Source organism: Notechis scutatus, chromosome 10 (assembly GCF_049901735.1).
Source record: "Notechis scutatus isolate UNSWTSFEM ecotype Mainland chromosome 10, rNotScu1.2, whole genome shotgun sequence".
NCBI lineage: Eukaryota > Metazoa > Chordata > Lepidosauria > Squamata > Elapidae > Notechis > Notechis scutatus.
The window spans coordinates 17,079,714-17,100,765 of record NC_142018.1 but is presented as its reverse complement, the minus strand read 5'-3'; positions in this window follow the sequence as shown (position 1 = coordinate 17,100,765).

The window sequence follows — 21,052 nt, the reverse complement described above, 5'->3', positions numbered from 1 at the left end:
TATTAATGAACCTTGTACAATATATAATTCCAGCCAGTTGTGATTTTATGGAGGAAAAAAAACCCTTGTTTGCCACCATTTCTAAGAAGAGAGCTTTACTTATTGGTAAACTTAGGGACTATGGTACCGAATCATGGTAAGAACAAAACATCAGATTCTATCTTTGTTATTTATCTTCCCTTTAGAAGTTCAAGATATCTCCTCCCATTTTTCTCCAAAGTAGCATCCTGATGAAATAAGTCAGGATGAGAGGAACTGGATTAGTGGTGGTATCCTGCTGGTTCGCACCTGTTCTAGCGATCCAATAGTACCGGTCAGCAGTTGTCCCTGTCCATCCATCCCTGCCCTTTCCTATCCTAAATTTCCTTTGTTTGTAGCTCAACTGATAGGCGCAACAGAGCGGACTGCCACACCTCAGCTGTTTCACTCACCAGTGCTGACGGTAAGGTAAGTTTTCAAGCTTAAAATTGCCCATTTTAGAACGCTCCATGCACACCCACAGAACTGGTAGTAAAAAAATTTGTATCCCACCACTGAACTGGATCAACATCACTTAAGAATTTTAGGCAGGGGTGGGATTCAAAAATCCCAGCAACCGGTTCTCTGCCTGGTTGCTGGGTGGGTGTGGCCATAGTGGATGTGGCCTACTGGAACTTCTGGGAGGGCCATTTTTCACCTTCCCCAGAGTCCGGAGGCTTCCCTCAGACCTCTGGGAGGGTGAAAACTGCCTCCCCTGGGCTCCAGAGGGCCTCCAGAAGTCAGAAACAGGCCCTGTTGAATTTCCAGAAGGCCCATTTTTCACCTTCCCAGAGCAGACCCTGCACTTACCTGCATCCAAAATGAGCAATGTAGAGACTCCTGGGAGGAGTGGGGTGGGTGGGGCCAGCCATTCAGTTCAACTACTGGTTCAGTGAACCAGGTGTAAATTAAACATCCGGTTCACCTGAACTGGCCTGAACCGGTAGAATCCCACCCCTGGTTTTGGGGCTAAGGGACTAGAACCAGGGTTTCCCAATGCAGTTTAACACTATGTTGGCTCTCAGGGCAGGTCCAAGTCAACTACCAGGACGCTACCTTGGGGATCTTGGATTTAAAACAGAGTTTTCCACTTTAAAACCCTGACAATTCCATCCAAATCTATTTTCTGCTACTAAATAGTCAGCAGACGTTTCTGCCTTCGCTGTCGTTATGAACACAAAGGAGAGAAAAAAATGAGCCTAAATCCAAAAGACAATCTGGACCCCAGCTAGGGGAGTAGGAGGTCCCAGCTATAATAACCTGAAACTCTTGTCTTATCCTTTTGACCGGGAAGGTCCATAGCCAATTCTCCATGTTGTACAAATAACCTGAAAACATGCCATCTTTCCGGGCCTTGATGAATGAGCTTCGATTAACAGTCGCTAAAAGAAGAAAAGGCCACTAATGTGTTTTATACAGTCACTGATCAGTTCCTGACATGTAATATTTCAGTGGTTTGAAGACATTAAGGGATGTTGTGTACCTAGGAGCAGCAGCTTGCACAATGGTGCATCTATCATTACATGCGTCATAAAAACAAGGAGGACATAAATTTGTTTCTGCCTGTTAAAGTCTAATTACCTGTAAAATCATTACGTGGCACTTCAGCAAATTGACACAATCAAATTAATGATCCTCAGTGTTCTCACCCCTCCCTCCACACATGTCCCTGGTCCGCTTGCACACCCTCAGATCCCACAATGTGTTCACCAATAGAGATGACATGATAGAATCAAAGAATTGGAAAGAGACATCCAGGCCATTGGATATTATCTTCCTTGTTTAGTACAATTCCCAATTAAAACCTCCATGACAAATTAGGGTGCCTTCTGCTTGAATATAAATACTCAAGGGAGATCCACTCTGTTCTCTTTATTAATTGTTTCAACTGTCAAACTCTTCTTATCATTAGGAACTTTGCTTTAATGTTGTATCAGAATCTTCTTCCTTATAACTTAAGACCCATTAGTTTGAATCCTTCACTTTGGGTCAATAAAGGCTGTGACACTTCTGCTACTTAAAATATGCCTCTTGTATTTCCCTCATTTTTCTCAAAGCTTTCTCCCAAATATCCTGTTTCCTCAGCTGCTCCTCCTAAATTTCAGCTTCTGGTCTTCTTTATCCTCCATGCTCTTCTCTGCATTTATGCCACATCCTCTCAGAGAAGAGTAACAAAGTCAATTAGGGGCATGGAGGCTAAAATAATATAAAGGAGGGCTGCTGGAATTGGGGATGTCTAGTGAAAAGAAGGTCTAGAGGTGACTTGATAGCAGTGTTCCAATATTTGAGGGGCTGCCACAAAGAAAAAAGGGTCAAATTTTTCCAAAGCACTAGAAGGCAAGACAAGAAGCAACGGATGGAAACTAAACTAGGAGAGAAGCAACCTAGGACTAAGGAGACATTTCCTAACAGTGAGAATAATTAACAAGTGTAACAGCTTGCCTTCAGAAGTTGTGGATGTTCCATCAGTGGAGGCTTTTAAGAAGAGACTAGATAACCATTTGTCCAAAATAGTATAGGGTCACCTGCTTGAGCAAATGGTTGACTGGTAGACCTCCAAAGTTCCTTCCAACTCTGTTATTCTATTAAGTCTGAAGACCACAAAGTTCCCTGTCAACTCTGTTATTTTGTTAAATATGTTATTCTGTTAAGATATTGTTCAAATAAGATACTCAGAATTGGACATTCAAGGCTATTCAAGGAAAGAGAAAGAAAAACAACAACCAGCAGTTAGATGGATGGACTCCGTTCCAGAGGCACTAATGAGTGCACCATTAGGATACTTGAAGGACCAATGAGTTATAAAAAAATAATAATTCTTTATTGTCATTGTACGTATGTACACAGTATACACCTACAACAAAATTCACATAACACCCAAAGACCAGACTCAACACGCATGCACACACGACAATACCCAAACATCTCCACACACACCAAAATTCCCTGCCCCCTAAAAACACACAAGCATCCACACAACAAACCAAGTAATACTGTCCAACAGCTCACTGATGGTGGCCCTTAAGTTTATTGTTAAGTGCGATTATAACTCTGGGATAAAAACTGTTCAGAAAACGTGTGGTCTGAGTTTTAATCGTTCTGTATCTTCTGCCAGAAGGCAACAGTTCACAAACATTGTGAGCAGGATGGGAAGAGTCTCTGAGAATGTTGTGTGACTTCCTCAAACAGCGAGATGAAAAGATGTCATCCAGGGTTGGTAGCTGGAGCCCAATGATATTCTGGGTATAGATCGTCACGGAGAAAAATCTATCTATGATGTTACTAGGAATCAAAACTCCGAACATAATCAGCCTATCTGTTCAAAGTAGGATCTAATCAGTGCAGACTGGAGAAGAACCATGCTTTCCCCTATGCACTTAAGTGTCATGTTCGCAATCTCAGCGCATAAATAAGACCAAACCACCAAAGGACAATTCGTTGCAGCTCTAGTTTTTCAAGCACAAGCCGCCTTTCCATAGATTTGTGAAGGAGGGTCTCCCAGAAAATCCATCTAATGTCAGCCAGCTGATTTTGCAGCTAGCAACTTAAACCAGAACGAATTTGGAAAATGACACCATGGCGACTAGGTTGGAAAGGGGGAGGAGGTGAGAAGAGCAGGACCCTCATAATCTGTTCTGACCCTAGGCTTCTCAAAAGCACAAAACAGACTCCTCATCCCAACAAAACCCCTTTTTATTAGGCTAATGTCAATTCCTATCATTCACATCCAGCAAAGTCCTGGCAAACAGTCTTTCAAGGATGAATTGCAAACCTTATCAGGCTTGGAGAGCTGCCAGCCCGATAGCTTCTAAGCACAACACTGTCCAAGGAAATAGAAGGAGTCTCTGTGAGTTACAAACTTAGATACACGAATCTTCACACTAATTAAACGAACTAATTGTCTCCTGCAAACAACACTCTCCTTTCGCTCCTATTTATTTCCTATGGGAGGGACCTTTACTCCCAAGTCACCCCTTGTTCCTTTAACTGTTCCCTTCTCCTAGCAGCTCTGTGCATGCACACATTGGGAATAGGCTCCAGCTGTTCTTCTGCCCCACTGATCTCTGACTCCAAAGGCAGCTGATAACTGTCAGATGGCCCTGACCCCATCTCTGCCTCCCATGCAGAGCACTCATCAGAGTCTTCCCCAGACTCCAGGACTGGTCCATGTTCCTCCCCAACTTCCTCACTGTCTGAATCTGCCACCAGCTCAGCTGGCAGGCTGTAACATAACCTGACCTTTCACAACATTTTAAGTTTTTTCTGTTGGACTACTTGTAGACGAGTTGGCCCATTGTATCCGCAGGAAAGGAACGATGTATTTTCCATGATGAAAAATGTCCAGGACACGTCAATATTAGAATGTATTTCAGCTGTTACAAGTATGAGATGAAAAACTGTTGTGAATCATTTGTGAAAGTGACAGAGCCATGCAGTCGCAAGTTGAACAGCATAAAGTGAATATTGTCTTGTTGCCCGAACAATATTATTAGCTTTTGACACTAAAGAGAGACTGCCAACTTTTTAAACTTCCTTTCTTACTTGCATTGCTTACTAATGAGAAACCGACAGACTAAATGATCAGATTCAGATGTCAGGCTCTCTTCTCCTTTTTTTTTTTATTCCCTTCCTATTCTTGGGTTGTTTTGTTTGGTTTTTGTTTTGGACCCCTAAAATGAATTTATTGAAAACACTTCATGCGCTTTTTCTGATATATTATAAATAGAAATTGGTTAACGCGCTGAGCAGTTGATGAAGACAGAACTTCAAAAGTGGTTGTCATTTTAAAAACCTTCTATTGACAAAATGTACAGACACTCTCACAAGAAAGCAGTGTAGGAAGTGTTTGCTGACAGAAAATATGAGTGAATTAGTCAAGCAGAAAAGTGTAACAAGACCCTATCTTTTGTATGGAGCTTACATGAATAATTTCAACAGTTTCTGATTGTAACTTCTAGATTAATTAGCTTTAAATAGTAAATAAATCACCTTTGGCTTGGTTAACACAACACACTGTGTCATGTTACTGTGAGCTACCATCCTATGGCTCATAAGCCAGAACTATAAACCATGGTTTACAAACTATAGAGGGTTCATTCATACAACCTGTTAAGAAAAACCATTTTTCTGAACCAATGTGAAAGCCAGCTCAGATTTCAGATGATTTATATATCCTGATTATTAAATCAATGATGGTAAACAAGGAAGAGTAACCTTACTAAATTATTTAACAGTGCACTGAACAATGGTTGGTTTGATCATAGTTTACTGAATAATGCTTAGAGGCATGGCTTGCACATAACACTGAGACATAAACCCTTATGCACAAACCACAATTACTGAATTCATATTAAACTACAAGGAAATTACAGCAGGGCTTAGCCTTGAACACTGTTTCTTTTTCTGTCTTGTCTCTTATTCCTGACATGATCAATTCTCATTTTGATTTATTCAGATATTGCAACTGATGTACTTTTTTTTTTTACAGAAAGAAGCTGTAATAAATAAGGAATTTAAGGCAGCCAAAAAAGCCAACGCAATCCTAAATTGCATTAACAGAGGGATCCAACAAGCTCAATTGATGTGAGGTACTAATACCACTCTATAAAGCCTTAGTAAGACCACACCTAGAGTACTGCATCCAGTTTTGGTCACCACCCGATAAAAAAGATGTTGGGACTCTAGAAAGAGGGCAGAGAAGAGCAACCAAGATGATTAAGGGACTGGAAGCTAAATCATATGAAGAACAGTTACAGTAACTGGGCATGGCTAGTCTAGTGAAGAGAAGGACCAGGGGAGACAGGATAGCAGTCTTCCAGTATTTGAGGGGCTGCCACAGAGAGGAGGAGGTCAAGCTATTTTCCAAAGCACCTGAAGGCCAGACAAGGAAGACTGGGTGGAAACTGATCAAGGAGAGATTCAACCTGGAAATAAGGAGAAATTTTCTGACAATAAGAACAATCAACCGATGGAACAGAAGTTGCATTCAGAAGTTGTGAGAGCTTCATCACTGGAAGCTTTTAAGAAGAGACTGGACTGCCATCTGTCAGAAATGGTGTAGGTCTCCTGCTTGGGCAGAGGGTTGGACTAGATGCCCTACAAGGTCCCTTCCAACTCTGTTATTCTGTTTATCTTCTCTCTAAGGTGAAATTAAGGCTGGAAAACAGCAAACTGAGATGACATCAGAAGTAGAATATTTTCTTCTTCTTTTTTTCAAGTGCCTGTACAAATTGCTAGCTTCTTTGTTTAATCAAGCCCAGCGCTGATCTATTGCCAACTCATCATCTAATTAAAATAAGACAGCATCCTGATCAACCATTAATCACTGACTGAGAGCATCAATATAAGTGGGTCATTACATGATTTAATTTGTAATCTCATTGAGTCCTCATTTTTCTGTCCTCCAACCCTCAGCAAAGTGTTGACACTTTAACAAAGTGGCATAATTTCAATGAAATATTTTGAGAACCATGTATATCCTCCAATGTCTTCAAAATAAAACAAAACTTACTTTACTCCAGTTCTTAGTACAGGAAGATAACCCTAAACACATTATATATTGTTTTGCAGCCTGCTAAAATGACTGGAAATGGGAATGTTATAGAAAGTGACCTATTTAGCCATATTAAGTTTAGCTATTGAAAAAAAATATTTTTGATATTGGGGTGCAGTAAAGTCTGTGCAGTTGAACTATGAATATTAGGCTCAATCCAGAATGAAGTTTATATGTAGGTAGACATGCAAATTCAGAATACAGAATAACAGAATTAGAAGCGATCTTGAAGGTCTTCTGTGTTCTGACCCAGCCAACTCCTCATCCCAATAAAATCCCTTTTATTTAGGTTATTCCTCTCCAGCAAAGTCCTCGCCAACAGTCTTTCAAGAGATTGCACAACTACAGAACTTTATCAGGCTTGGAGAGCTGCCAGGGCGATATCTTCCAAACGCCACTTCCAAATGTTTTATTTCTGCATGCAACAAAACATTTTGAACTCCGGAAAAAAAAAAGACACTGGGTTGAAGGTTATACTTTCAAATAAAATACTCAATGTCTATTTGAGTCCTCATATTTATGAAATAAAAAGCCGAACTTAAATGATCCACTTACAGCAAACCAAAAATTCTTCCTGCTTCTGTGTGCCATCATCCTTTTATCCTTTTATTGCATGTACTAGAGCAGGGATCCCCAACCTTTTCGACGCCGCGGCCCGGTTCCGGCGTCAGCTGGGCGCCAGCGGCCCGGTTCCGGCGTCAGCTGGGCGCCGCCATCTTTTTTTGACGAAAAATCACTTCCGGTGACGTCACGGAAGTGATTTTCATCAAAAATGGCGCTAGCGCTTCTGGTGAGCTTTTCGGGTAGAAATGGCTTTCTACCCGAAAAGCTCACCTGAACGCTGGCGCCGCCATCTTTTGATTAAAAATTGCTTTTTTACCAAAAAGATGGCGGCGCCCAGCAACCAGCGGCCCGGTAAGGCTTGTTCTGCGGCCGGTACCGGTCCGCGGACCGGCGGTTGGGGACCCCTGTACTAGAGGTGCAGTAAATCTCAAAAAAAAAAAAAAAAAAAAAAGCTCAATAAATTGTGTGCCAGAGGGTGTCACACATTGGTGGTTGTGACGCATATTTTGAGAAACAGGGAGCCACAGCAGAGGGACAAAAAAGCCACACGCAGCTCTGGAGCTGAGAATTACCGACTCCTATTTTAGGGTCTTATCCTCTTTTTTTTTTATCGTGGAGACCAAATATTGACTAAAGAGAAATATTGACTAAAGAAAGAGAAGGTTCCTTTTTTTAAAACGTTCACGGTAGAAAACAATGTAGCAAATTCGGGCAAATTGTTGGACCTTGTTGTCAGCATTCCAGAAAACCTCCAACAAATAACTCCGAGACCAGACCATCTTCTCAAAAATTCTGTTTTATTTGGGTAGTAAATTGGCACATCTGGGGAATCCCGAATCTGAAAATTCCAGGTTTCCTTGCAATAAGTAAAAAAATTACAAATTCACCCCCTGCACCCATCATCGCATCACGCACCCCAATCGCCACCCATCCCAACTTGAGACGTGGCCTCACCAAGGTGCAGAAATGACATGACCTTGACGTAGAAAAAGAATGCTATTATGTCTAACCACATACACTCCAAGAAATTCTCCCCTCCCATTTTTCCAGGCTCAAGAATGTAACAGTGTGGAAACATCTGGTATCAATATGGCTTCCAAAGCCGAATACTTGTCAAGCAACTCCTGCTTCGTTTTTTCTATTCCTGGCCATTTGATGAGAGTTATTCCTTCTTTGCATGACTTCTAGAATGTGCTTATCAAAAACTTTAATTCTTCTCCTCCCCATTCTAAAAGAGGGAACAGGTCACACGCTGAGATTACCTGCTGTGTTTCAAGGGATACTTTTTTTTCCTCCTCCCAATGAGTGATAAATTGGCCTGGCACCTAGATATTTGAGCAGGTTTAATTGTCTACACTTACTGATGATGAGAGAAGCAAGAGGCACCATATGGGGAGGTTAAAGATGAGACCGGGATATTAATTAGAGGCCTACTCCCCAGATGTATCTGTAGCTCCTCATTAACATTAATGGAAATTAGCCTTGCATGTCAGAGCGAGGATAAGTAGGTTCGCTTACATCATTAAAAGCAAAACAAAAACAAGACACCAGATATATATTGTTCCAGGCAAAGGGATGAAGTGGACTCTGGTTCAGCTGGCTAAAATCTTTGAAAGTGTTGAGACTTGCAAGCTAAGAAGACAATCAAACCATGTATGTATAGAATTTCATGTATAGAATTTTATACAGAATATGGAAGAATTCTATATTAGCGGTAAAAGGAAACCAAGAATTCAAAGAACATGGTGGATGGACACCATCAAAGCTGATACCAGCCAGAACACAGTTTTTTTTTTTTTTAAGGTAACATCAATGGAGATTCTCAGTCATTCAGGTCATGATTGTTCCAAAAGTGGTTTTTCAAAAGGCAACTGGACTCTGTGTTTGCTTGAAGACAAAGAACTGAGGAAGAATTCTTGGATTAGAAGTGAAATGTCTTCAAGCAAACACAAAGTCCAGTTGCCTTTTGAAAAATCACTTTGGGGTGAAAGTAGTAGTTGTGCGAGATCAGAAGATGTGTCCCATAGAATCACCAAGAGTAGGACATGACCGAATCCATTATTATCACACCAGCATCTTGTGTAGAATTAAAGTACTATAGGGTTACAGTATACTAGAATCTTCCAGAATAGGGTGATAATTCTCTCTTAATTTTCAGCTCACAAGAACCTGATTTGTAGAAATGCCTGTTCGTTAACAGAGAATTTCTTTCAACAGCGAAGGTGATAAGACAGCAAAAATCCAACCTCAACTTAGTCAGGAACATCTACCAGGGCAGGTCTCAGAATGATTTCGATTAGCAGCTCTTTCATCTGACAAAGGTATTTTCCTTTCCATTTTTATCCATTTGTTCTCTCTGTTCCCTCTGAGGATTCACATCTTGGATGGCTCTAGGAAAAGAAAGTCACACCAGTAGGCCAAATGGAAGGATGAGAAAGGTAATTCTTGAATGTTCTTCAAGAGTAGAAGCACGTTGTTTGTTTTACAATATTATTTTTGTATGCATACTTAAGAGTCCTTGGATCTTAAGAACCCAAAATACATTGAGATAAGCCTGTTCCTTCTCAAGGAGTTTCATCAGCAGTTGGCCTCTGCCTGCTGTGATAGTTTTACAGTTACTCAGTGCAATAGAAAGGTATCACTCTTTACATTCAATAAGGGCAGAATTACTAAATAGTTCCTCCCTGTCATAATTTTTACTTTAGACAATGAAGAATTTGGAGTTTTTCAATGCTTATGGTTCCTCCACAAACCATGGACATTTATGAGCCCTCAAAATTTAAAAAAAAAATGGCTTCTTGACTGCCATCTTAACAACTGATTGTAATCCTTGATGAGTTATGGGTTAAATAAACTCCTGTTGAAGGGATCCTTGCTTGTAACTTCACTTTCCTTCTATCATGAAGTATGGGAAATCAGAGTGAGTTGAAGTTTTGAAAGGTCTGTCGTTCTCACTTCTCTCTTTGCAATTTAAAAAGAAAGGTTTGGAGTAAAAGAGCCATACTTTAATTGGTTTAATTCAGGTTTAATTCAGAAACAAAGGCAACTAACTCATGCACAGCTAAGAGACATTGGGAACATCTAAGTCTAGCCACACGAACAGTTAGTTGATTGCAACTCTAGGCATCAATCTGATACACACTTACCCAAAGTTTCATTGATTTCAACAAACTCAGGTACAAGTAGCATGTACTGTATATAATTGCATTATTAAGAGATGATTCTCGCCCATCCAATTTCAATCCAGTATCAAGAAAACAACTTTATATGAATGTGTGATATTACTCCCATTGTTTCCTGCAAGGGCAATGATATGGTTCCTATTTATCACACCCCAGCCTTTGATATGGTTGGAAAGATTTGAGAAATTCACTAACAGTGGTCTTGCTGGAACAGGGCTGACCACAATTAATTGGCAATCATTATTTCCATTAGTGGAAGAATTATAAAGTGGGCGCCTGGTTAATTCATCAGCACTTGAACAAAATTAGAGAAAGAAAGAGCAGGGAGCCAAATTCTGGGATGAAATTATGTCATGAAGATCTAAGAGAATCTGGTTAAGGTCCCATCTCTCAAACCATGCCATCTTCTCATGATATAGACCCCATATAGTAAAGTCATATGAGAATAACCTTGGGAGACCAGGTAAAGAGGTGCTGCCTATGGAATGGTCAGATAAGAGACAGCACAGCCCATAGTTGCATAATGGGTGAAGAAAGAGTTTCAGAAGAGACCTTCCTTAAGATATTGGGCTGTACAGGTGACAACTATACTTTCAGAATTGCAAGATTCTGATTAAGGTAAAAGTAAAGGTTTCCCCATATCTGACTTTTGGGGCCGATGCTCATTTCCGTTTCTTAGCCAAGGGAGCCAGCATTATCCAAAGACATTTCCACGTTCATATGACCAGCATATGACACACCAAGGTGTATGGAATGCTGTTACCTTCCTACCAAAGTGGTACCTATTTATCTGCTTGCATTTGCATGCTTTCGAACTGCTAGATGGGCAGGAGCTGGGTGGGGCAAGTAATAGGAGCTCACCCTATCCATGGCACTCAGGTCTCAAACCTGGGTTGCTGGCTTTGTCTTTAACCACTGAGCCATTGCAGCCCCTTTCTGTTAATGTAGTCTTACAACAAAGTAGAATTAGATTTTTTGGCTCATGTTTGCGATCAGGTCTATTTACTAAGACTGACACTTACCTTCTCTCTCACTAAACCTGAAGTCTTTCCACCAAAAATATGAATGGTCCCATTTCTACCTGTCTTTGCAACACCTGACCTTTCCCTCAGCCCCCAGAAATTTGGGGTTTTATTCAGTGGTGCAATTCAACCAGTGTAAACAACCAGTATGGTGATTGCGTGTTTTGGGCGTGTGCCCACCACTTCAAAAAGCCCATTTTCAGCTATAATACTTACCGTCTACTACAGCCCTGCAAATGCAAATCAGCTGTGCTCCAAAACAAGGAATCAGCTGTGCTCCAAATAAGCACAGAAAAGGGGCAGGTGTGGGGAGCGAAATGATCACCAGAATTACCAGTTCACCTGAACCGGTCCGAATCGGTACAATCCCACCTTTGGTTTTATTGGAATTCGCCTTTTGGTGGAATTTTGGTTCATCATCATCACAATTTTATTTTACTTTACATTCATTTTTGCTACTGTTTATTGTTTTATCTGTGCACTATTCTAAGGTGGTTTTTTTCTGAGGGAAGCTACATGAATCTTCTAAATCAATGAATAATGAAATAAATATACGTTGTGTATGAATATAAATTAGTCCTCTGTTCAATAATGCTGTACAAATTTGTTGCGAGAAAGATTTTTCTTTTTTACTGAAAAGAGCACCTGAAATTATTGAAGCAGTTGAATTAATTCAATTTTTTTTTTTTTGCAAAGGCAAAGAGCCCTTTTCTGCCTTTTAAAAATTCCACAAATTTATAAACTATGCAAACTGGACTGGCTTTGCATAATTGCTCTCACTGTGCCTCACTTATTCTGTAATTTCACATTCGGTAAGAACTAATATAAACAATAAAACTGTTCTGGCACCGATGATTCTACACAATCTATCTCAAAGGCCTTCTTCAACAGCCAATTTTTTAGTATCCTTTGGATGATCTTCTGGACACACCAGTTCAGTCCTTAATTCCTTGCATGAAAGCTTAAAGCGTTGATACTGTCCAGATGTTGGCACTTTGGTGTTAGATTAGAAGTGTCCTGTCAGAGATCCAAGCAGGATTCTGAACATTTGGGGTACAGTCTACACACCTCACTCAGTGCAACAGAAATTCTTGAATTCCTTTAGCAGATGTAATGCAAGTGGCTAAATATAATGTAAACAAAAGATAACAAGTTATTTTTGTCTTGGTTCCACCCAGTTCTTTCTCTTATAGCTTGGGGTGCAATCATACTCCCCAGCCAAAGGTAAAATATAACGTCAACCAAAGGTACAATATAATATTTACTTTGAGTTTGTAGAGATTCTTAGTCATGTTTGGTTATTCCTTATGGTTATTCTGTAATCTTTGGTTGTTCCAAAGGTGCTTTTTCAGGTGGCAACTGAATTTCCTTGTTTTTTCTTTTGAACTTTTAATGGTGTGGGAGTAGGAATGGATTTCCACAGGAAAAATTGCAGACCACAGGAACCAGGAGTAGCACTCAGGTGGCCCTGAGGACACAGATAAACCTCCAAGTGCTCCAATGACCTTCTAAAAGGATGCAAATGACCAGCCGTCTGCAAGGAATATCAATCCTTCCATTCCCCACGATCAGGTCAGAGCTGAAGAAGCTTCTTGGATGAGAAGCGAAAAAGAAAAGAAGAAAGTTCAGTTGGCTCCTGAAAAACCACCTTTGGGACAATCTTTGTTTTGCTTTGAAAAAACCCTTCTTTAGATGATCTAGTGCTGTGGCTTAAGCTAAATCAACTTCATACGAGTTTTGATTGCAAATATGGAACTTGCAAATCAGATGGGTTTACTCAGATCAGTACAACTGTGTTTGGAATGATTTATTCTACTTGAAGAATCAACCAAAAGGAGCTCCATATAGAGACCAGCATCCTTGCACAACGAGTTGCATGTTGACATGCTTCAATGTCACAACCCTGTGCACATTTTCTCAGAGATAAGCTGCATGGGTTCGCTGGTATATATCCCCAGATCCATGGGTTTATAATTGCAGCCAGAATGCCACTTCTGTTTGATATTTACCTCCCGTTCTTCTATCTCACTGAAGCTGTCAGCAACACTTCAATTTCTCTTTAAGAAAATCCATCAAAGTGTAAACCAGACAGATTTATTCTTAATTACATCTCAAATGTGCTTAGCCTTTTTAGCGAGGCAGTCACATTCCTCACCTCTCCCTCCCCTTCCTACCACTTGGAGAGCCGTGGCTTGGAATCTTTCACCTTTCAGCCATTCATTGCAAATCTGAGGTGAGAACACTGAGTATATTTGCATTCTGGTTTCCAGAATGGCCTTTATTAGTCTTAATGAGACAAGGACACTTGGAGGAACCGACACACTGTAGATAGACCAAAGTCCTGAAGCCTAGAAGAATCCTTTGGCACAGAGCTCAGAAAGAACCTGGAACATGTGAGTTGGTGTCAAAGGACAATGGATGCCACACATAATGTAGGCGATTTCTTTACATCTGAGCAGGAACAATGGAGCCATGGAAAACCAACTTGTAACCAGTAGTAACTACAAACAAAGATGCAAACAGACAGGGGGGAAAAAATCTATCTGAGAGTGTTGTCATGGTGAGGCAACTTGAGACTATTAATATTTTATGGATTGATTTATTTGTTTGTATCCTGCCCGGTTATTTTTAATAATATTTTTTTAAAAAACTGAATGTGGCGAACATATCCAACACAAATCCCTCCTCCGATTTCCCTCACAACAACAACTCTGGGATTGGCCCAAAGTCACCCAGCCAGCTTTCATGCCTAAAGTGGGACTAGAACTCACAGTCTCCTGATGATTGGACTAAAGTCACCCAGCCAGCTTTCATGCCTAAGGTGGGACTAGAACTCACAGTCTCCTGATGATTAGACTAAAGTCACCCAGCCAGCTTTCATGCCTAAGGTGGGATTAGAACTCACGGTCTCCTGATGATTGGACTAAAGTCACCCAGCCAGCTTTCATGCCTAAAGTGGGATTAGAACTCAGTCTCCTGATGATTGGACTAAAGTCACCCAGCCAGCTTTCATGCCTAAGGTGGGATTAGAATTCATGGTCTCCCACTTTCTACCAGACCAAACTGGTTCTCTGCAGATATGTAGAACATTTGTTCATTATTATTAGTTAGTCAACTCTAACACTTATATTTGCTGCCTTTTAGCCATAGTTGTCTGATATGTGCAATTAAAGAACTAAAAGTAGCTATGAAAAGAGTAAATAATAAATTCAAACTATCGGTTATAATTAGCAACCCAAGGTCTGGCTTGGTTGCACCTAGTTAACTTCATCTGATGTAGAAAAGCCAAACAAGATCAGTCCTAATTAATATGTGACTGGGAGTTCACTAAAAAAAATCTCAAGGCTGGGGTTGTGTTAGGTGGATTCACTAGAAAATTGACACAACATACTGGAAGAAGGCAATTAAAACTGCCAAGCAAAAATGACATGGATGTCCCATGACATCACCAAGAATCAAACTTCACATGAAGGGGATGTGAAGCAACTTCACACGAGTGTTGCTTTTTTCTAGCAACACTCAAAGTGATTAAAACATCACTGTTGATTAAAAGATTTCATGCAAAACGATTAGGGTGCTGGAGGGTAAAGCATATGCAGAATGGTTAAAGGTTTAATCTAGGGAAAAGAAGGACTTGGGGTGACATGATAGTCCAATATTTAAGGGGCTGCCACAAAGAAGAGGGAGTCAAACTGTGTCATGCCCCTGTCAGAGTCTGAATCCAAGGAGGAAGATGAAAGCTGACAGGGAGTGGGAGTGTGGCTGCGTTGGCTGTGGAGGAAACTGGGGAAGGGCAAAGTCCAGCTGGGCAGAGCAGGGTAGAGGTAGAACAAGGGAGAGGGAGTTCAGAGGAAGACCCAAGCCCACTCCCTCTTCATCCTAGAGCATGCAGGGAGGAATGGAGAAGAGAGCAGTGTGGGTTGCATGGCTTATGGGTGAGGAAAGGGCCCTGATTCCCTTCACTAGCCACACCTTGGAATGAGAGTTTAAAAGAAATGCAGCTGAGTGCAGCAGCTGAGTTTATCTTGTGTTGACTTTGGTTATCTGTGTGCCTGGCATCTTCCCAACCATATTGAGTTATTGGCATGCCTTCACATCTGGAATTCTTGCTCCTGCCCTGCCAGACTAATTACCTCATTTTGCCTTGATTGGACTTATAGTTACAGTTTTTGTTGACCACGTTTTGGACTTAATTCTCTGTAGTCAAAGGCTGTTCCTGGGAGAATTTTCCTCCAGCCGGAAGGTAACCAGGACATTGGGGGCAAAGTTGGAGCTAATAAAGGGACTCCTACTGATTACTGACTGTGTTGTCTTTGTGCCACACCCCTTTGGGTCATCACAAACTGCTTTCCAAAGCACCAGAAGGCCAGGCAGGAAACAACGGAGGGAAACTGAGAATAATCAGTGGGATGACTTGCCTTCAGAAGTTGTGGGTGCTCCATCACTGGCAGCTATATGTCTGAAATGGTGCAGGTTCTCCTGCTCAATTAGGGGGTTGGGCTAGTAGACCTTCAAGGCCCCTTCCAACTCTATTATTCTATGTTCTATACTGGCACAGCTATGAAGGTTCATTAAAATGAAAAATGGCCAAGAATAACAGTGCTTTTGCTGAATGCTGAATGGTACCAGATGAGATTCTTTGGGCTGGGCATTTTATATTTGAGGGCTATCATTGAAAAAGTCCATCTCTTAGTAATCCCATGATGTCCCATGGAATATCTGATACCAAGATAACTTATCTAGATCTTCTCTAAGTATCTTTTCTTCTCTTTTCTTTTCAAACTCCTGTCCTTCTGTTCCCATTCAGATGAAGCTAAAGCACTGAAGATAAGGAAGCCATCTGAACTGCTGGCTGTTGATACAACTGAAAAAAAAAACACCACACACACACACAGACACAAAACCAAAGCTGCTTCTGCTGATAGATTTTTGCAGGAATCCAAAGGGGGTAAACAGTATAAATGCATAGCTTGAAGTCCCTGGCACAGGCTTTGCTTTAATTAGCAATTTAGCTGTCACTAAATGAAAATACATTTCACTTCTTATTAAAAAGGAACCCATGATTCATACATTTTTAAATTAAAAGTGAAAGATGAAATGAATGCCAGAACAGTCAAAATGGTAATTAAAGTAGCATTCACTTCAAAACACAAAGCGCCACAGCTTGGAAGGCGGGATGGAAGCGGGGTAGGGGTGGGGGTGAGAAGGAAGATGGTTGCCTTGAGATGGAATTTGTTGCAATTGATTTTGGGAGCATGCTGGTTGCTCCAACAAACTGAATGAAAGAGGATGAATGGAGGCGAAGGATGGTTGGCAACTTCCAGAAATCTAATCTGGAACAATCTTTACCTAATCTGTCCCCGAGAGGAGGAGTCAACTTATTCTCCAAAAAGGAGTAATGGGTGGAAGCTTATCAAAGAGAGATCCAAGGGAAGATTTAAGAGAAAAGATTTAGATTCCTAGATTTAAGAGAAATCTGTCAACAGTTAATTAACAAATTAACAATCAATTAACTTCTAGTTTTTTCTCCAGAAGTTGTGGGTGCTCCATCACTGGAAGCTTTCAAGAAGAAGCTGGGAAGCCATTGGTCCAGAATGGTATAGAGCGGGGGTGTCAAAGTCAAGGCCCAGGGGCTGGATCCAGCCCGAAGGGTGCTTAGATCTGGCCTGCGGGACTGCCCTGGAAATAGAGAAGGACTGGCCCATGGTGCTTCTGCCAGTGAAAATGGACACGACTCTCTCGAGCTCTTTTCACTGGCAGAGGGTTGCAGGAGGCCTGTCCTGCCCCTGGTGGAGACTGACTCTGAGGGAGAGGAGGAACAGCCCACAGGGAGTGGAAGTGTGGCTCCGGAGGTTGTGGAGGAGGCTGGGGAAGGGCAGAGGGCAGCTGAGCAGTCAGAGGAGGACCCAGGCCCATCCTTGGGCACGGAAGGAGGAGAGGATAAGGGAGAAACATGGTCTACTCGGGAGGAGAGGGCCTTGATCCTCTTCATGGGCTGCAGCTGTGACAACTGAATAAGAGTTTGGACTTGTGTACTGGCAAACGCTGGAAACAAAGCATGTACATATCTCTGGTTTATGGTTCCTCTCTGAGTTTGGCGTCCTTCCCAGTGTGTGTTATCTGTGGACATCCTCCAGCCCTTATCTTGCCTGGTTTGTGTTGCTTTTTTCCTTCTTCATGTAACTGTTTGTGTGGGAGTGTTTTTGTCTTCCATCAAATATATTCGGAGCTTGGAAGCAAAATGAAGGAATAAAAGGGGCTTCACCTGTTTTCTGTGACTGTGTTTGTTTTGTATCCCACCCTGGGTCATCACAAGGCCATCCCAGTGGAAAATGGAGCTCAGGAGCTTGTTTTCACTGGCAGACCATTTGGGCCACCACAGGCACACACCCCTGACATGAGTGACATCATGCTGGCCATGCCTACCCTGCCCCCCCTAAGGTCAAACACAACCCTGGTGTGGCCCACAATAAAATCAAGTTTGACACCCTTGGTATAGAGTCTCATGTCTGAGCAGGGTATTGGACTATAAGGCAAATCCTTCCACTGATTAATGCTTAATTAATTAATTCTCCCCTTTCCCATGGATTATGTGCCATCAGGTGGTTTTGATCATTAGTGACCATAGGTAGGTAGGACAGAATAATGGGCTTTGCCTCAGTTTCAGAAGATCAGAATTGTGACAAGCAGAGATGAAGACGCTGACTTGACAAAACAAGGGCCCTCTTCCTGAAAGTCATCATGAAAACCCACCTTAGCTTCAGTTGATGGTTGTTGCAGAATCATACCTGGGTGATTTTCTGAACTGAAGGTAGTTGGGTTGTGTCCCCTTTACCGGCATGGTTTGATCCAGGTGGGATTTTTTTTAGGCAGGTGACACCTTGAGGAGCTGTCCTTGAGAATAAGGAATAACGAATGCAATTGTCATTTCCCTCCGCCCTTCACTGTAAATGGAAGGTCATCTTTACGGGATTCTTCTAATGGAGCTTCCAAGAGTAAGTATTAGCACAGGGGTATGTCTGGTGACAGCTGAAATGCAATTAAGCAAATGAGACATACTCCCCAATGAGTCCTAAAAGGATTTTTGACCTATATTCTGATTTAATTTGTTCTCATGCTCTTGTTCACACCATCTTCCAGATGTACAAGGAATTAACATTTTCCAATTGTTCCTCAATAATACAGTTTTTTTTTAAAGGCTTCCAGCATTCAAGTCTAGGAAATACTAATTGCCAACCTGGTGCCCAGATCCATGGTGTTCAGCACCACAAACCACATCCATTTATATTATTGAGATTTATTTATAAATAGATAAATATTTGTAAATAAATAAATATTACAGAGAATCTCCCAGTGAAAGGGGCCCAGCTAATTTTAGGCAAGAAGCTACTTTAGAGGGGTGTCTATGTGGATCTAGATCAAGGCTCTTCAAACTTGGCAAGTTTAAGACTTGTGGACTTCAACTCCCAGAATTCCTAAGCTAATGTGATTGCAGGAGGAATATTGGGAGTTGAAGTCCAAAAGTCTTAAAGCTGTCAAGTTTGAAGACCCTTGACCTAGATGGACATCAACAGCTCAACGTGGTGGGTGTGACCAGCAGATTGAACTCTCACTCTGTTTTACATGTGTACAATACAAGTAGCCCTCATCACCAATAATGGAGCCTGCCTTTAATGGTCATTAATTGTGTTGATCATAAAGTGATTCAACCACATGACCAACCTGGTTTTGCAGCTGTTTTTCCCCCCTGTGGTAGTCATTAAGCAAGCTCTGTTCATTTTGGGCCAGTTTTGCCAAAAGTCAGAAGTCAATGCACATTTTTGGCAAAAACTTTGTAAAAGTGGTCACATGACCACAGGACAGTACAAAATGCTTGTAAAAGTGGGATGGTTTTCAAGTGTCCCTTGGCTAATTAGTCATATTACTGCTGGGGAGGGGGAGGCTGGCTGTTGTGACTTCAGAAACTAGTTGTAAGTCTATTGTTTTACTTCAAGTGTTCGCTAAGTGATCGGTCATAAGTCGACAACCACCTGTGTACATGAAATAGAGATGGGGCTTTGATATCCTGGTTGCACCTGGTTGCACACATGAATGCCCCTACTGTCCTGTACAAAGTCAGACTGTTGATTCCTCTGGCCCAATAATGCCAACACTGACCGGTAGCACTCAGTACATCAGGTAACTCTCACCTGTCAAGATAAAGACTGCAAGATTAATTTCCCCAGCAAAATAAGGCATGGTGTGGTGGCTCAGCAGTTAAAATGGTGGGCTTGTAAGCTAGAAAGCTGGCAGCCCAATGTTCGAGACCCAAGCTCCATGGGATGGAGTGAGTTCCCAGCCTTGTTCCAGCTCGAAAGCATGCAAATATGAGCCCAAAAGCATGCAGATGTGAATAGATAAATAGGTACTGTTGTAGAGCGGCGGTTACAGAAGGGAGACTGAGCCAGGCTAGGCTCAGATGGCGGACCAGAAGGAGAACTGCAGGCAGGTTCTTAATACACAACAGGTACCACTTTAGTGGGAAGGCAACAGCGCTCTGTGATGTCATGCAGGCCACATGACTGCAGAAATGCCTTTGGATAGCGCTGGCCCAGTGGCCTTGAAAGGGAGATGAGCACCACCAGCTAAAATTGGCAACGATTAGCAGAGTAAAATCCACAGGGGGAACCCCCCCCCAAACAAAATAGCAAGCCAGAGCTAGTAGAGATTCTCAAAGGTTACATTCTGTGCTTAAGAGTGCTTCCCTTGTAGCTGAATCACGTCTCCTACTTTAGCCCCTCTCCTCCAGCACAGCTTCAAGCCTACCTTCTTACAAATGGAATAAAGCCCCACTGATCTTATTAAGGCCCAGCTCTAACCATCCTCATCAGCTGCTCGTAAAGGAAGTCCCACTGCTTAAGCTTTGAAAGTTTTTTCCAAGGACGTTGACACATAAATCTTTCCTCCCTGAAGAACATTAAGGAAGCAAATCCCCGAGCATCATTTTTGGTTTGGGGGGCAGGTGATTAAACCCCATGGCAGCTTCTCTACAGCTTCAGCGCACAGAGGAAGACAGGTTGCAATCTCCTCATCTCGATTGAGCTGTGTTTTGCTGCAAGATCATCTTTAATTGACTACAACAAGTTCCTCCCTAACTGGGTGCCCTTTGATTCATGTTTCAAAAGCGTTGCCTGTCAGGTTTGTCTCAGAAGGTACCCTTGTAGTTGGCTGCCAGTTCCAGACAGATTCTCCCGCGATGGTTTCTTTCTTTTTGTTTTTCTCTCCTTCCCTTCCCTCTTAAAAACAAAATTATTTATCTATGCGCTTTGTCTGTACTTCACCTTTCTTTGGGTGGAAAACCGAGATAGAAGAGATACTGATTGCTTAATGGGGAAGATCCCCCTGAAATAGTCTGTGTTTATTTTTATTATACTTTAGTTATATTTGGAGGGGGAAAAAAATCAAAGGTGGCTCAGATGAAAGCAGTTACAGAATTCCTCTCTTCTTTTTTTCTTTTGACTAGAGAATTATGGCTCAGAGAACATTTTCTTGCACAGGAACATAGGAACATATCGTTTGCAAAGAAGCCCATTGGGGATGTTTTGCTCTATAGGGGTTGCTCCTATTGTTATTGTTGATGTTGGAGATCTACATGACCTTTGAGTCAGTTAACAGTCCAAGGTAAGGCAGATCAGGAGTCAGACAAAGCAAAGATTTCAAAAATTCTACATTGG